The 17,543-nt window shown below is 38.9% G+C and overlaps 1 protein-coding gene across 1 annotated transcript in view; it reads left to right on the forward strand.

The window, feature by feature from the left end:
* The first annotated feature begins 1,459 nt into the window (after positions 1–1,459).
* Positions 1,460–17,543, forward strand: part of HJV (hemojuvelin BMP co-receptor) — a 100,437-nt gene continuing 84,353 nt past the window's right edge. The window contains exon 1 of the mRNA XM_053705423.1: positions 1,460–1,892. The gene's annotated coding sequence lies outside the window, so the exon portion shown is untranslated. The remainder of the gene's footprint in view (positions 1,893–17,543) is intronic.

Raw genomic sequence — 17,543 nt, forward strand, 5'->3', positions numbered from 1 at the left:
GCTCTCAGTGATGTGCAGCAAATCTTTAATATATATGTATATGATTATATACTGTACATATATATTTATATGTATATATACACATATTAACAGGTAAATATATATGTATATAAGAATATACAATATATATTTACAGTTCCCATAGGGGCCTATCAAGCTCTGTATGGAACTTGAAGCCCCGTGTTTCTGGCGAGCCTTAAGGCTCGCCAGAAACACCAGTTATGAAGCAACGGTCTAAAGACCGCTGCTCCATAACCTGTCCGCCTGCTCTGAGCAGGCGGACAGACATCGCTGCAATTCAACCCGATCGGGTTGATTGACACTCCCCTGCTGGCGGCCGACTGGCCGCGAATCTGCAGGGGGCGACGTTGCACCAGCAGCTCACAAGAGCTGCTGGTGCAATGCTGAATACGGAGAGCGTATTGCTCTCTGCATTTAGCAAGGTCTGTCGGACCTGATCCGCACTGTCGGATCAGGTCCGACAGACCTTTGTTAAATAGGTCCCAAAGACTGCAATGTAAAGGTAATTTTCAGTGCCATTTTTTTCTAACATCCCACACCTACCACTTTTAACCCGTAAAAACTGCTTCATGCAGCTTTAAAAAAAAAAATCTACAAAATTATTTTTTTATAACATAAACCTCACACTTGTGGACATTTAAAAAATTAACCAGAAATCTGATTTCTGGTTAATTTTCTGAAAACTAATTGCTACCACAAGCTTGCAGTAGCAATAACCAGCCACTTGTAATGACTGGTTATTTATTGTGCACCTGTAAGCAGGCGAATATACCCGTTTATGGGCGAACGATAAATTAGCACTCATCTTGTAATCTAGCGCTTATTGGTTACACAATGCCTCTTGTCATTGGCTCACCATATATGTTTAACTAGATCTCAGTAATGCATTGCTGCTGTGGGGCTAACATTAACTAACTTTTACTCCTGCCAGTAATAGTGCAATAATAAAACGCTCAATTAGCGCATATTCTTTATGCACTTTTATGCAACTTTATTTAAATGATTCTAGTACTGAAAGACATGAAAAGCTCTGAATCGGCCGAGTTGTCCTCCTTGGAAAGGGAATGCAAAGGAGAACTTTAATAGAAATTGTAGTTGCGTTTTTAGAGCCATTTCTCACTCAGTGATGGAATTCAGAAAAGCTTAGTGTGTACCTAGAGCTATGCTAAATATCAAAGAAAGTCAATTCTCAACTGTAGTCTGAGGCTGTAATTCTAGCAGGATAAATGGACCAAATAACTCCTTAACCTCTTTCAGCATATATATTTTTATGGTATGCAACAAGTTCGCTTGCTCTAGTGCTCTTTAAACTCAGAAATATCATGTGCACTGCTTGCGTCCCAGCAGTAGGAAGACTTGACATATTGAGCTTGCTGGATTTCACTACATCTGTTTCAATCTTTTTTTAGACCCCTTCTCTCCCCCTTCCACCCTTCCCTTACACACACCCTGTGTTTCTCCTTCCAGTTAGTCCCATATGTACAGAGCTCTGCAGAGAGGCCGGGTTAAAGCTGCCATGCCCAGTTGCTGAGTAAAAAGCAGGTGCCAATGTCTATTGATTTATCTCCCCCATGGTATCTCCGGAGCCCCACTGAGAAAAACTGCACCCACTCTCTAAAAAAAACCCAATGACAATAGAAGAGAGACCAGGACAAGAGACAAGACTCAGAGAAAGAAAAGGAACTGCTATTAGACTGATTCAGCCTTTGATTAGCAGTTAGATACCTGTCTTCTGCCAAAAAGCTTCACTGAGTGCAGCTATGATATACGTCCATGAATATCTTCTCGACCTTCACTTCCAGTGCTACCATGTTGTCAAAAGGGACATGAGCAAGTGACAAGACGTACTGTACATATAGATTGGATTCAAGGTAAGAATCTCAGATATCATATCCATATATTTTAAAGGGACATTTTTCATCATTGAATAAATAAATAACAAAGCACTGATTTGCAAAAAAGTTGCAAAAAAATAAATAAATAGCATTTTCAATCATATATTTCTATAAGCAAATCTGCACTGATTTACAGTCAAGTGACAAACATACACACTTCTTGAGAATTTTCATTGTATCTCCTTTTCTGTGGACAATATATACGGGGCATATAGAAATTAACTCCTGCACTAATCTTGCAATCACTGTGTAGAATGTTGCAGGGTTGGTTTTATGGATCCTGTTCTAAATACTTCAGCCTTCCTAGGGGCAGTGGAAAATTACAGGAAACATAATAATAATAATAATAATAATAATAATAATAAAAAACGAATAATGAAAGTAAATTATATATACTTTTTAGTATGTATAATCAAACATTGTATGAGGAATTATACTATAGGTTTAATTGATTTTAATAGGCTTGGTAATATTTATTTTTAAAAATCGATATATGGCATATCTTGGACATTTGAGGTAACATTTCACCACAATCTCACGCTGCCAATTACTTGGAACTTGGCAGTATTTTCAGACTTTTTACTTGTACTTTGTACACTCTTAACTGTCAATATGCAAATAAGACTTGTATCCAAATTACAACGAATGTCATGAGGACTGTGTATTTAGTGCAACATCTGTCATACAATAATATTGTACTATATATAAATGGGTGCAATGCCTGCAAAGATTTATCATTTATGTATAACATCTATGCCAAACATATATGTATTTTGGAATCATGGTTCTTTCAGCAGTAATGTTGATATAATAGAAATGACATTATTTCTTTATTAAAACTTTGCACGTCTTCAGCATTCTAGGGCAGCAGTGTATTCAACAACATATAACACTTTTAAAAACAACATTGATACAAACACTACTGTCAAGTAGTGCTATAAAACATGCACTCTTCTGAGTTCTTATAAGCCTACCTTGGTTTACTCTTCAACAAAGGATACCAAGAAACTAACAAAATTTGATAACATAAGTAAAGGGGAACCTTTTTTAACCCCTTAACGACCACAATGTACCCTGTACATCGCTGGTCGTTAAGGGTTTTTCAGGCCATAATAGCACGGGTGTCGCAGCCAGCATCAAGACCGCATTATTATGACCTCCCTCCAACAGGCCTCCCGGAATAGCGCAGTCTCTCCACTGGCACGAGACTGCACTATCAAAAACTCAGGGTACGTCGCTGGTGTTAAGGGGTTAAAATTGCATGCTCTATTTAAACCTTAAAAGTTGCATTTTTACTTTATTGTCCATTTAACTACTATAAAAACATTAAAAAAATGTTTTTGTTGTTCTGGATTATTTATGTCTAAAACATTTTTAAAAAACAACAATATATACATGGTGAAAACACTGAATGAGACTATAGTTAATTAAAAGTCCAACATTTTGTTCCATTCTTTAAAAAAAAAATATATATAAGGCACAACATTTACCACACGCAACCTTAAAACATTTTAAATGCAGAACAAAATGATCTTAAAATAATTATATCTTAAACATGTAATAGTCCAAAACTGCTATTGCACTTTAACCCCTCGGCTGCCACAGAACCTATCAAATATTGGTGATACAATAGGGGCAAATTCATAGAATTATAACGATATAAATTAAAAAAGGGTTTCGAAATCACTGTGTGCACATTTATAGTCTATACTTTTAGTTCTTTACTCCCTTCCCAAAGCTCCTTCTACTTAGTAAATATAAATTAGCACTACTATGCTTATTCAGTGTGGTGTGGTCTACCGCAGCTGCTGCTGAAACCACAGCAAAAGCCAACAAGAAAATCTTCCTCACACCAGCGGCCTGTTTATTGAGGGGCTTCCCTATTTGTGCAAAAGATTAGAAGACATCACAAGCCGGCCTCAGCACAACAGCTGCAATTAACCCACAAAGCCTATTATGAGTTTAAAGAACTTGGAAGTTTGCTGTCATGCTCAGCAACCCTTTATATCATTGTATTTATTTCTGTTACCTTTCGAGGAATACTACAGTGCCTGACATTCAGTGCAACAGAACAGCTGCCCTGTCATATTTTAATGACTCTTGGCAAAGGAGTAATATTCATGGAATTGATTGGGGTTCATTGGAGAAGCTTTATGTGTATAACTACGATCAGAGATGTTTCTAGAGTGTGCTGGGGATGCCATGTGCTGTCAATCATTATTTTTGCATTTTCAATTGTCAAAGGTGTCAGTAGCTATACATAAGTAAAGAAGTTGATCTTTAAATAAAGGCAAACATTGGGACGAGGATATAATAAAAGGTGGAATACGTTTTAGAAACTGATGACCCTGCAACACACCAGTATCATGTGTAGCTTTTTGGCAAGCATCTACAAATTATACGGTAAAAGGGACACTGTACAATGTTTTCACCTTTAATGTGTTCCGAATGATCCATTTAACCTGCTGGAGTGTATTAAGTTGATTACAAACTGTTCCTTTGTCTTTATTTTGTTCATTTAAATAGCTGATTTTGCCTGCTGGGTACAAAAAAATCTATGTAAACAATAGACAACAGGTGATATATACCTCTTAGTGGGACCAATTGCTGTTTGTGTATAGAGAAGTAGGAAGCTTTATGTGTGTTTATAGAGAGAGATAAGATAATGAGGACTGCTCTCCCTGCATGATTAGCCATGTGATTTAGTTGTGGTTTCAAAGCACAAAAATGTCTATTTCATATACAAAAGCCTAAAGGGACAGTTTCCTTTCAATTTTATTCTCTGTAGCTGGTATAGCAAGTCATTAGAAACACAATCTTACAATAAAGTAAAATATAATAAGCAGCTAAATTATTAAGTTTTAGATTACGAGTGGAGAGCAAAATTACACTGTCGCAAGTGCAATATTTGCGCTCCACTCAGTAATACGGCACATGCAGATGTGCGCTGGTATTACAAGTTAAGCGCAATGGGAACGCCACATATTTTGAATTTAAAAGTTTTTTTAAAAAACAATGCTTTATAAATATAAGTAAAATAGAAACACAATTGTAGGAAAACTTGAAAAGCAGTTTCCAATTCAAGATGCATCAGATATTGAACTGTAATGGTTTGTAATCTCTTAAAGATCACTTAAAGGGCTAGAAAGGTCAAACCTAAAATGTGCATGAGTGCATTTCTATTTTAAATAGAAACATTTTTGTAATATACTTTCATTAGCAAAAATGCTTCTAGTTATAATTGCTACTGTTTATCAGTGACATATGCACATAAGCTGTGAGTGTCCGTGCTCTAAGAGCTGGTAGTGGTGTGTATGGTGTCAGTGAAGATTTAATTTGTATCATACAAGCCACTGCTGAGCTTCTGAGAAGGTGTGGTGTTTGACTACTGTTGTGCAGGCCCTTACAGCATATGTGCATATGCCGGTGAAAAACAGCAATAACTTTAACTGGAAGCATTTTTGGTAATGGACGTATATTGCAAAAATGCATCTTTTTAAAATTGAAATGCACCCATCCACATTGAAATGCACCCATACCTTTAAATAAACCTTTTAAATGAAAAATTGTAGTAAGAAATAGGGATGTATATTTATTCATTATTCTGCCTTCGTTAGTGAAACAAATGCCAAAAATGTCTGTGGTCTGCTACATTTGGCTAATATGGGCGATGTATTTGCAACACACAAATATCTCTGCAAATACAGACATTTGTGTGTTTTACTCTAATAAATCTGGTGCCGAAATTAACCAAATGCTGAGGCCGTAGCCATTTTTAGGATTTGTTTCTCTAAGGAATGCCAAATAACAAATAAATGCGCATCCCTATTGGGCAATGATCTGTGGGCATCTTAAAAAAAATCTTAGCAATGCATTTTTGCTCCTGAGCCTATCTAGGTATGCTTTTACACAAAGGATACCAAGAGAATAAAATATGTTTTATAACAGAAGTAGATTGAAATGACTGCATGCTCTTTCTGAAACATGACAATTGAATTGCTCTTTTAATATCCTTTTAAGCTTATACAGCCTGTGCATGCATGAACCAAAAATACATTCTAACTAGCACCTTTTAAAAACTGCACTTATGCAGAATTACTCTCATAGGGCTCCATGTACAAAGCAGCGTAAGCTGCTCCGGAGCCTTTGTGGAGCAGGTTCGCACATGCTAGCCTGCTTCCCGCAATGTAAGAAGCAGCGGTCATTAAACCGCTGCTTCTTACACTCTTAGCCAACTCTGAGGTGGCGAAGAGAAATCACGGAGAGCTCGCTCACTCTCTGTGATTGACAATCCCTTCTCTCACGCAATTGGTCGCGTGAGTGTAGGGACGGGCATTATAAACTCAGCGGAGTGTGCAATGCTGCATACGGGTCAGCAGACGAACAGATCCGGCAAATGAGTGCGGATAGCTTCTCATTTTGAGAAGCTGTACTTACGCATTTTGATACTGTACCTGTAATTAAAGGGACAGTAATTACCTTGAGATTATATAACATGTTTAGTTAGTCAGACCTTTCAGTGCTAACTCTGCTATATATCTTTCCCTAATTGATTTTATGAAATAACAACTGCAAAACAATGCACTCTATACTAAATTTATAGCCGGTGTTCCGAGAAAATAGCGAACCTGTGAAATTAGCAAACCACGTCACGTCCTGTGACGTGGCATCAGCTGTTTGACAAAGTTTTACCTTAATGCACATGCCTGCCGCATCATGGCATTCCTGGCCGCACACATCAGTGCTTCACTTTCTATCCCCATAAAAATTTCTCAACCATCTTTAAAGCGCTGAATGAAGTATATAAAGTTATTTATTTTAATAAAATTATATTGTTCCGACAGAAGTTCCTTTCTGGAACAAAGTGTACTTTACTTCTAAAAATGCACAGTTAGTGTTGTCTGCAATATATACTCAGTTCAAGCATCTAAATACCAATGTGGGAGACATATAAACTCAGTGTATAGTAAATGATGATTGTCTTGTATTTCTAATCTCCTGCTGCGGTTGGCAAAGTTAGCGGGTGCAGTATAAACAAAGTTAAAAATCGCACGCATGTGCGTTAAAGAGGGTAGAGGAATTTTACGGGAAAAAAGTGAAGCTCTGACATGTGCAGCCAGGAATTCCATGACGCAGCAGGCATACACATTAAGTTAGGTGACGTGGTTTGCTAATTTCACGGGTTCGCTATTTTCTCGGAACAACAGGGCTAACGTTGTTTGCTGACTAAAGCCCAGATTGGCTCCACCAAACAATGCAAATGGTGGGTGGAGTTTGGCTATTAATAGATATTTGCAGTTTTAAAAATGGTAAGATTTGGCTGATATGTTATTCTATAGCAACACAACAGAAATGTCTTATGACTACAAGGTGTTTACTCTCCATTTAAAGTGAAGGTTAAGTTTCAGCATATGAAATACAGGAATGCATTCTTTAATATTACCCTAATCTAATCGCTAACTTTTTTTTCTTCTTTTTTTTCACAATTTTCTTATTTTTACATTGTTATCTCCCTACCTATGCGATCTCTAACTCCTCCCACACACCAGTTCCGGCTTTTCTTGTGTTTGACATAGAGAGCGGTCCCACCCGCTTTCTACGTCTTCCTAAAGCGCGTTCACGAGGCTCAGTGAAACAGCGCATGCGCCAATTGACGATTTTACAGTGTTCTGCGCAAGCGAGAATGGGCAAGTTCTATGATGGATTCCTGAATATTTGGAATACGCATGCACGAATCGTGAACACTCACGGAAGCCAACAATAGCGCATGCGCACATGGTCAAATATGCGGATGACGTGCACTGATGGCCACCTAACGGCCAGAAATTCAATTGGCTGCTACAGAAATGTGATCGGCAGCAAAAAAAAAATACAAATTAAGGGTTGCATTTGTGTACAATCGCAAATGGAACGATAATGATGATAACTCGGTTTGTAATTAGATTTAGAAAGAATCATGAATGAAAGTGATATTGATTTTGTGAAACCAATGAAATCCTGGATAGGCATAAATGTAAGTTTACCTTCACTTTAAGCGTCATCAAAACAGTGAATATATACAACACTGTTACTAGTTTCATGGTGAATTTCATGTCAAGTTGAATGTCCCTTTATACCTTGTGTAGCAGTGCCCAGGATTTATGGCAACTGGAAGATATACAGAGCATGATGGCATGCTGTGCGATACTTGATATTGCATTTACATTGCATCTTAACGCCTTACGTAAAGTAACGAGGTGATGTCCAAGAAACACAGAGCTTTACGTGGATCTATAAATATTTTGTTTTTTTAAGGTATCAAAATTGTCTGTAATTATACCAATATATAAATCTTATTACAGGAAATGAAGTAATAAAAATCTGGAGAATACATTAGAACTTTATAAATAAATGATTAAAGGGACACTAAACCCACATTTTTTTCTTTAATGATTCAGATAGAGCATGCAATTTTAAGCAACTCTCTAATTTACTCCTATTATCAATGTTTCTTTGTTCTCTTGGTATCTTTATTTGAATGTAAGCTGAACCAAAAATGGTCCGGCTCCTAAGCTTACATTCCTGCTTTTTAAATAAAGACAGCAAGAGAAAGAAGAAAAATTGATAATAGGAGTAACTTAGAAAGTTGATTAAAATTGCATGATCTATCTGATTCAATAAAGAAAAATGTGGGTTTAGTATCCCTGGGTATAGTAGTGGTAGCATTAGTAGTAGTAGGAGTTATGATTATTTCAAAGCCAAGTCATTTTGTTTCTTTATAATGAGAGTTTTCATATTTTCTAACAAAATTGTATGTAGTTATACCAATAAATTAATTTTATTAAAGGGACACTGAACCAAAAATTTTCTTTCGTGATTCAGATAGAGCATGCAATTTTAAGCAACTTTCTAATTTACTCCTATTATCATTTTTTCTTTGTTCTCTTTCTATCTTTATTTGAAAAAGAAGGCATCTAAGCTTTTTTTTTTTGGTTCAGAACTCTGGACAGCATTTTTATATTGGTGGATGAATGTATCCACCAATCAGCAAGAACAACCCAGGTTGTTCACCAAAAATGGGCCGGCATCTAAACTTACATTCCTGCATTTCAAATAAAGATACCAAGAGAATGAAGAAAATTTGATAATAGGAGTAAATTAGAAAGTTGCTTAAAATTTCATGCTCTATCTGAATCACAAAAATTTTTTTTGGGTTCAGTGTCCCTTTAACCCCTTAATGACCGGACCATTTTTCAATTTTCTTACCCTTAATGACAATGGCTATTTTTACATTTCTGCGGTGTTTGTGTTTAGCTGTAATTTTCCTCTTACTCATTTACTGTACCCACACATATTATATACCGTTTTTCTCGCCATTAAATGGACTTTCTAAAGATACCATTATTTTCATCATGTCTTATAATTTACTACAAAAAAAATAATAAAATATGAGGAAAAAATGGAAAAAAACACACTTTTTCTAACTTTGACCCCCAAAATCTGTTACACATCTACAATCACCAAAAAACACCCATGCTAAATAGTTTCTAAATTTTGTCCTGAGTTTAGAAATACCCAATGTTTACATGTTTTTTGCTTTTTTTGCAAGTTATAGGGCCATAAATACAAGTAGCACTTCGCTATTTCCAAACCACTTTTTTTCAAAATTAGCGCTAGTTACATTGGAACCCTGATATCTGTCAGGAATACCTGAATATCCCTTGACATGTATATATTTTTGTTAGAAGACAACCCAAAGTATTGATCTAGTCACATTTTGGTATATTTTATGCGACCATTTCACCGCCAAATGCGAGCAAATAAAAAAAAAACTTTACATTTTTCACAATTTTAGGTTTCTCACTGAAATTATTTACAAACAGCTTGTGCTATTATGGCACAAATTGTTGTAAAAGCTTCTTTGGGATCCCCTTTGTTCAGAAATAGCAGACTTATATGGCTTTGGCATTGATTTTTGGTAATTAGAAGGCCGCTAAATGCTGCTGCGCACCACACGTAAATTATGCCCAGCAGTGAAGGGGTTAATTAGGTAGGTTGTAGGGAGCTTGCAGGGTTAATTTTAGCTTTAGGGTAGAGATCAGCCTCCCACCTGACACATCACACCCCCTGATCCCTCCCAAACAGCTCTCTTCCCTCCCCCACCCCACAAATGTCCCCGCCATCTTAAGTACTGGCAGAAAGTCTGCCAGTACTAAATAAAAGGAGTTTGTTTTTTTTTTATAAAAAAAATAAAATATTTTAGCTGTGATGGACTCCTGCCTTAGCCCCAACCTCCATGATCCCCCCCCCCCCCCAGCTCTCTAACCCTCTCCCCTATCTAATTGCGGCCATCTTGGGTACTGGCAGCTGTCTGCCAGTACCCAATTTGCCCCAAAAACAAAAGTGTTTTTTGTTCTTTTGTTTTTTTTTATGTTTTCTGTAGTGTAGCAGCCCCCCACAATACCCCTATCCCCCTCCCCTTCCCAGATCCTTTTATATTATTTTATTAAAAAATCTTTCCCCCCCCCCTCTTCCCTCCTCATTGGTGTCAGTGTCAGTGCCAGCTAATGCGCGCGCGTGCACATTGCACTTCTAGGAACCGGATGCCGGGTAGCGATGGGCCGCCCACCCGCCTCCCTGTTACGCTCCCACCCACCAACGAACCGGCACCATCGCTACCGGTGCAGAGAGGGCCACAGAGTGGCTCTCTCTGCATCGGAGTCTTCTAAAAAGGTATTGCAGGATGCCTCCATATGGAGGCATCACTGCAATACCCTGAGAGCTGCTGGAAGCAATTGCGATCGCTTCCAGCACTCTCTTAGACAACTGACGTACCAGGTACGTCCATTGTCATTAACTGCTTGTTAATGCATGACGTACCTGGTACGTCAGTTGTCATTAAGGGGTTAAGAAATTAAGGGCTAGATAACAAGTGGAGCGCCAATAGTTACAACTGAGTGATATTGGGTTTATTGTACCTGTTTGCTCGCGTCGGAAGTAGCGCCCGTATTACAAGTTGAAATTAAACTTGTATGATCAAGCACAATTTAATTTACGCAGGCTGGGATATCGCGACTTCAGAGTTCTGGTTAACTGCTATGCTCGAATAAAAAGTTGCACAACAGACATCAAAAGTACAGTTACACTCATAATAACACTATCTAATAAAAAATATTGAAACAAAATTGCAATAAAAAGTTCTAAGGGCTCATTAATATGAGGTCTCAAGTGTTAGAAAAAAAAGGCAAGAAAATGACTTTAACATAGATAGATAGATAGATAGATAGATAGAGAGATGTTTATATGTGTGTACATATGTATTTGTCTTTTACTGTATATTTACTGTCAATATTTCACATTCTGTTCTTCAATTACAGGATGTTAATTGTATTCTTAAATACATATTTATATATATGTATGTATTTACCTATACCTGTATATCTATTCTTATAGGTATAGATATGTATTTTACATTAACAGTATCAGCTCTATATAGAAATCTATATTTCAAAGTAAAAAATTACATTATTTTCTATGTGAAGAACATAGGAATGTAAAATATGCATTTTGCCATCGTATTTCTTGATTTAGATCTTAACGTGGTCGGGTTAGCGCACATGAAAACTTAGTATTCTTAAGGCGCATTATTGAAATGTTAAATATACAATTAGAAATGATTAAACATACTGTAAAATATTTTAAATAAGCCATAGAATATATCTATATATTTTACAGTATGTTCTAACTTCGGCTTGCTGCAAGCATCGGGTTAGCAAGAGAGACAAAACTTTTTACTTTCAACTTGTAATTCGTATGTGGTGCGCACAAAAAGCCAAAGTCGAGCGTAGATAGCACATGAGCAGAAGCTATAACTAGCGCTCCGCTCGCAATCTATCCCTAAGAAAGAAATTACATGGTAAAATTCTAAAGAATATATTGGTACATAAGTAAATGTTGCAATAAATAAATAATACTAATAATAATTATGTTTTGTTTTAGAATGAAAATTAAATATTAGGTGGTTAATAGCTTACGTCAAACATATTTCATATTAGTATATGAATTTTATTACAAGAAACTAAGATGTAAAAATCTAGAACTGTATATATGTACTTTATAATTACGTTAAATAATAAAAAATAATAATGCACAATCTAGTATTTTTTTTCATTAAATTGAAAGAATGCATGTGCATATTATACACAAAAAAGCCTAGAAAAAACCTGTTAATAAGGCGTTCAACAAAGCAATTTTTCAGAATGTTTGCTAAGCAGCTCAGTGCTGTAGAACTGCACAGTTATGAAGTGGGATTTAGCTTTCCACAGCCTGCTTCTCAACCTGTTCCACAGCTGTTTGCAGCTCTGATATGAACAGATTAGTTTTGCATTTCTGAGCCTACTCCCTAGAGTTTCTATTGACAAATACAACATGGTCATCCCCTGCTCTGATCAACACCTGGTCTGCGTTACCACACTGGAGAGTATGGTCCTGCTTGGTATGTGTTATATATGCCTCTATAAGTTTAGCTAAATCATATCAATCATCTGTCATATGCCGGGCCTTCCCTTGGTACCTTGCTTCTGCAGCTGTGAGTGCAGATTCTTGAAAGCCAGCAAATCAGTGAAATAGTGTTTAATATGTAGCAATCCCAATTGAATAGACATGCTGCCAGGGACGGAACTACGGGGGGTGCAGAGTCCGCAACTGTGACCAGGCCACAGAGGGTGGGGGCCCAGCTAAAAAAAAAAGTAAATTTATGCTTACCTGATAAATTAATTTCTTCTATGGTAAGACGAGTCCACGGATTCATCATTCATTACTTGTGGGATATTATCCTCCTGCTAACAGGAAGTGGCAAAGAGCACCACAGCAGAGCTGTCTATATAGCCCTATATATATCCCTTAGCTCCACCCCCAGTCATTTGACCAAAGGTACAGGAAGAAAAAGGAGAAACTACAAGGTGCAGAGGTGACTGAAGTTTAAATCAAACAAATATAATCTGTCTTAAAATGACAGGGCGGGCCGTGGACTCATCTTACCATAGAAGAAATTAATTTATCAGGTAAGCATAAATTTATTTTTCTTCTATAAAGGTAAGACGAGTCCACGGATTCATCCTTTATTTGTGGGATACAATACCAAAGCTACAGGACATGGATGAACGGGAGGGACAAGACAGATGGTTAAACAGAAGGCACCACTGCTTGAAGAACTTTTCTCCCAAAAATAGCCTCCGAAGAAGCAAAGGTATCAAATTTCTAAAATTTGGAAAAGGTCTGAAGAGAAGACCAAGTCGCAGCCTCACAAATCTGTTCAACAGAAGCATCATTTTTAAAAGCCATGTGGAAGCCACCACTCTAGTAGAGTGAGCTGTAATTCTTTCAGGAGGCTGCTGCAAGAGAGGAAACCGTAGCTTTTTGACCTATATGTCTTCCAGAATAGACAACAAACAAAGAAGATGTATGACAGAAATCTTTGGTCGCTTGCAAGTAAAACTTTAAAGCACAAACCACATCCAAGTTGTGCAATAGATGCTCCTTCTTAGAGGAAGGATTAGGACACAGAGAAAGAACAACAATGTCCTGATTAATATTCTTATTAGTAACAACCTTAAGAAGGAATCCAGGTTTGGTACGCAAAACCACCTTATCAGCATGGAAAACAAGATAAGGCGAGTCGCATTGCAATGCAGATAGTTCAGAAACTCTTCGAGCCGAAGAGATAGCAACTAAAAACAGAACTTTCCAAGATATAAGCTTAATATCTATGGAATGCATAGGTTCAAACGGAACCCCTTGAAGAACTTTAGGAACTAAATTCAAACTCCATGGCAGAGCAACAGGTTTAAACACAGGCTTGATTCTAACTAAAGCCTGACAGAACGACTGAACGTCTGGAAAATCTGCCAGACATTTGTGCAGTAGAATTGATAAAGCAGATATCTGTCCCTTTAAGGAACTAGCTGATAGCCCCTTCTCCAATCCTTCTTGGAGAAAGGACAAAATCCTAGGAATCCTGATCTTACTCCATGAGTAGCCTTTGGATTCGCACCAATAAAGATATTTACGCCATATCTTATGATACATTTTCCTGGTGACAGGCTTTCGAGCCTGAATCAAGGTATCTATGACCGACTCCGAGAAACCCCGCTTGGATAAGATCAAGCGTTTAATCTCCAAGCAGTCAGCCGCAGAGAAACTAGATTTGGATGCTGGAACGGACCTTGAATCAGAAGGTCCTGTCTCAGGGGCAGAGTCCATGGTGGAAGAGATGACATGTCCACCAGGTCTGCATACCAAGTACTGCGTGGCCACGCGGGTGCTATCAAAACCACCAAATCTCTCTCCTGTTTGATTCTGGCAATCAAACGAGGAAGGAGAGGAAATGGTGGAAACACATAAGCCAGGTTGAACGACCAGGGTACTGCTAGAGCATCTATCAGTACTGCCTGACGGTCCCTTGACCTGGACCTGTAACGAGGAAGTTTGGCGTTCTGACGAGACGCCATCAGATCCAATTCTGGTGTGCCCCATTGCTGAATCAATTGTGCAAACACCTCCGGATGGAGTTCCCACTCCCCCGGATGAAAAGTCTGACGACTTAGAAAATCCGCTTCCCAGTTCTCCACCCCTGGGACATAGATTGCTGGTAGATGGCAAGAGTGAGTCTCTGCCCATCGAATTATTTTGGTAACCTCTATCATCGCTAGAGAACTCTTTGTTCCCCCTTGATGATTGATATATGCTACAGTCGTGATATTGTCCGACTGGAATCTTATGAATCTGGCCGACGCCAGCTGAGGCCACGCCTGAAGCACATTGAATATCGCTCTCAGTTCTAGAATATTTATCGGGAGGAGAGCCTCCTCCCGAGTCCACAAACCCTGAGCTTTCAGGGAGTTCCAGACTGCACCCCAGCCCAATAGGCTGGCATTCGTCGTCACTATGACCCACGCTGGCCTGCGGAAACACATTCCCTTGGACAGATGATCCTGTGACAACCACCAAAGAAGAGAGTCTCTGGTCTCTTGGTCCAGATTTATCTGAGGAGATAAATCTGCATAATCCCCATTCCACTGTCTGAGTATGCAAAGTTGCAGTGGTCTGAGATGTAAGTGAGCAAACGGAACTATGTCCATTGCTGCTACCATTAAGCTGATTACCTCCATACACTGAGCCACTGACGGCCGAGGAATGGAATGAAGAGCTCGGCAGATGGATAAAATTTTTGATTTCCTGAACTCCGTCAGAAAAAATTTCATGTCCACCGAATCTATCAGACTTCACAGGAATGGAACTCTTGTGAGAGGGATAAGTGAACTCTTTTTTACGTTCACCTTCCACCCATGAGATCTTATAAAAGCCAACATGATGTCCGTGTAAGACTTGGCTAGTTGGTAAGTCGACGCCTGGATTAAGATATCGTCCAGATAAGGCACCACAGCTATGCCCCGAGGCCTTAGAACCGCCAGAAGGGACCCTAGCACCTTTGTGAAAATTCTGGGAGCCGTGGCCAACCCGAAGGGAAGAGCCACAAACTGGTAATGCTTGTCCAGAAAGGCAAACCTGAGGAACTGGTGATGATCTTTGTGGATAGGAATGTGTAGATACGCATCCTTTAAATCGACGGTAGTCATATATTGACCCTCCTGGATCATCGTCAAAATAGTACGAATGGTCTCCATCTTGAAGGATGGGACTCTGAGGAATTTGTTTAGGATCTTGAGATCCAAAATTGGTCTGAAGGTTCCCTCTTTTTTGGGAACCACAAACAGATTGGAGTAGAACCCTTGCCCCTGTTCTGTTTTCGGAACTGGGCAGATCACTCCCATGGTATATAGGTCTTCTACACAGCGTAAGAATGCCTCTCTTTTTGTCTGGTTTACAGACAATTGAGAAAGATGGAATCACCCCCTTGGGGGAGAATCTTTGAAATCTAGAAAATACCCCTGGGTCACGATTTCTAAAGTCCAGGAGTCCTGAACGTCTCTTGCCCAAGCCTGAGCGAAGAGAGAAAGTCTGCCCCCTACTAGATCCGGTCCCGGATCGGGGGCTACCCCTTCATGCTGTCTTGGTGGCAGCAGCGGGCTTCTTGACCTGTTTACCCTTGTTCCAAGTCTGGTTAGATCTCCAGACTGACTTGGATTGAGCAAAATTCTCCTCTTGCTTTGCGGCAGGGGAAGAGGTAGAGGGACCACCTTTGAAGTTTCGAAAGGAACGAAAATTATTTTGTTTGGTCCTCATCATATTCGTCTTATCCTGAGGAAGGGCATGGCCTTTCCCTCCAGTGATGTCTGAAATGATCTCTTTCAGTTCAGGCCCGTATACGGTCTTACCCTTGAAAGGGATGGCTAAAAGCTTAGCCTTTGAAGACACATCAGCAGACCAGGACTTAAGCAATAATGCTCTACGCGCTAAAATGGCAAAACCTGAATTCTTCGCCGCTAATTTAGCCAGTTTAAAAGTGGCATCTGTAATAAAAGAATTAGCTAGCTTGAGAGCCCTAATTCTATCCAGAATATCCTCTAATGGGGTCTCAACCTGAAGAGCCTCTTCCAGAGCCTCGAACCAAAAGGACGCTGCAGTAGTTACAGGAACAATGCACGCAATAGGTTGGAGAAGAAAACCTTGATGAACAAATATTTTCTTCAGGAGACCCTCTAATTTTTTATCCATAGGATCTTTGAAAGCACAACTGTCCTCAATAGGTATAGTTGTACGCTTAGCCAGTGTAGAAATAGCTCCCTCCACCTTAGGGACCGTCTGCCACGAGTCCCGCACGGCGTCTGATATGGGAAAAGTAGGAGGGGGAGCGAACAGAATACGTGGTCTATCCCACTCCTTAGTAACAATTTCCGAAATCCTCTTAGGGACCGGAAAAACATCAGTGTAGGCAGGAACCTCTAGGAATCTGTCCATTTTACACAATTTCTCTGGAACTACAATAGGGTCACAATCATCCAGAGTCGCTAAAACCTCCCTGAGCAATAAGCGGAGGTGTTCTAGTTTAAATTTAAAAGCCGTCATATCTGAGGGAACATATTTCCTGAATCAGAAATCTCTCCCTCAGCCAGCAAATCCCTCACTTCAGAACATTGTGAGGGTACATCGGATATGGCTAATAAAGCCTCAGAGGGCTAAGCGTTTGTTCTCACACCAGACCTACTGCGCTTCCCCTGCAACCCAGGCAGCTTAGATAAAACCTCTGTGAGAGTAGTATTCATAACTGCGGCCATATCTTGCAGGGTGAAAGAATTAGACGCACTAGAAGTACTTGGCGTCGCTTGTGCAGGCGTTAACGGCTGTGACAATTAGGAGAATTAGATGGCATAACCTGATTCCCTTCTGACTGAGAATCATCCTGCGACATACTTTTAGTAGCTAAAATATGTTCTTTACAATTTATTGATCTTTCAGTGCATGAGGGACACATTCTAAGTGGAGGTTCCACAATGGCTTCTAAACATATTGAACATTGACTTTCCTCAATGTCAGACATGTTGAACAGGCTAGTAATGACTACAAACAAGCATGAAAACACTTTATTTAGTGAAAAAAATAACAATCTTAAAAAACGGTACTGCGCCTTTAAGAGAAAAAAAGCATACACGTTCTGCAAAACAGCCTAAACATGCACCAAATTTTTCA

The sequence above is a fragment of the Bombina bombina genome, chromosome 1, assembly GCF_027579735.1.
Source record: "Bombina bombina isolate aBomBom1 chromosome 1, aBomBom1.pri, whole genome shotgun sequence".
NCBI lineage: Eukaryota > Metazoa > Chordata > Amphibia > Anura > Bombinatoridae > Bombina > Bombina bombina.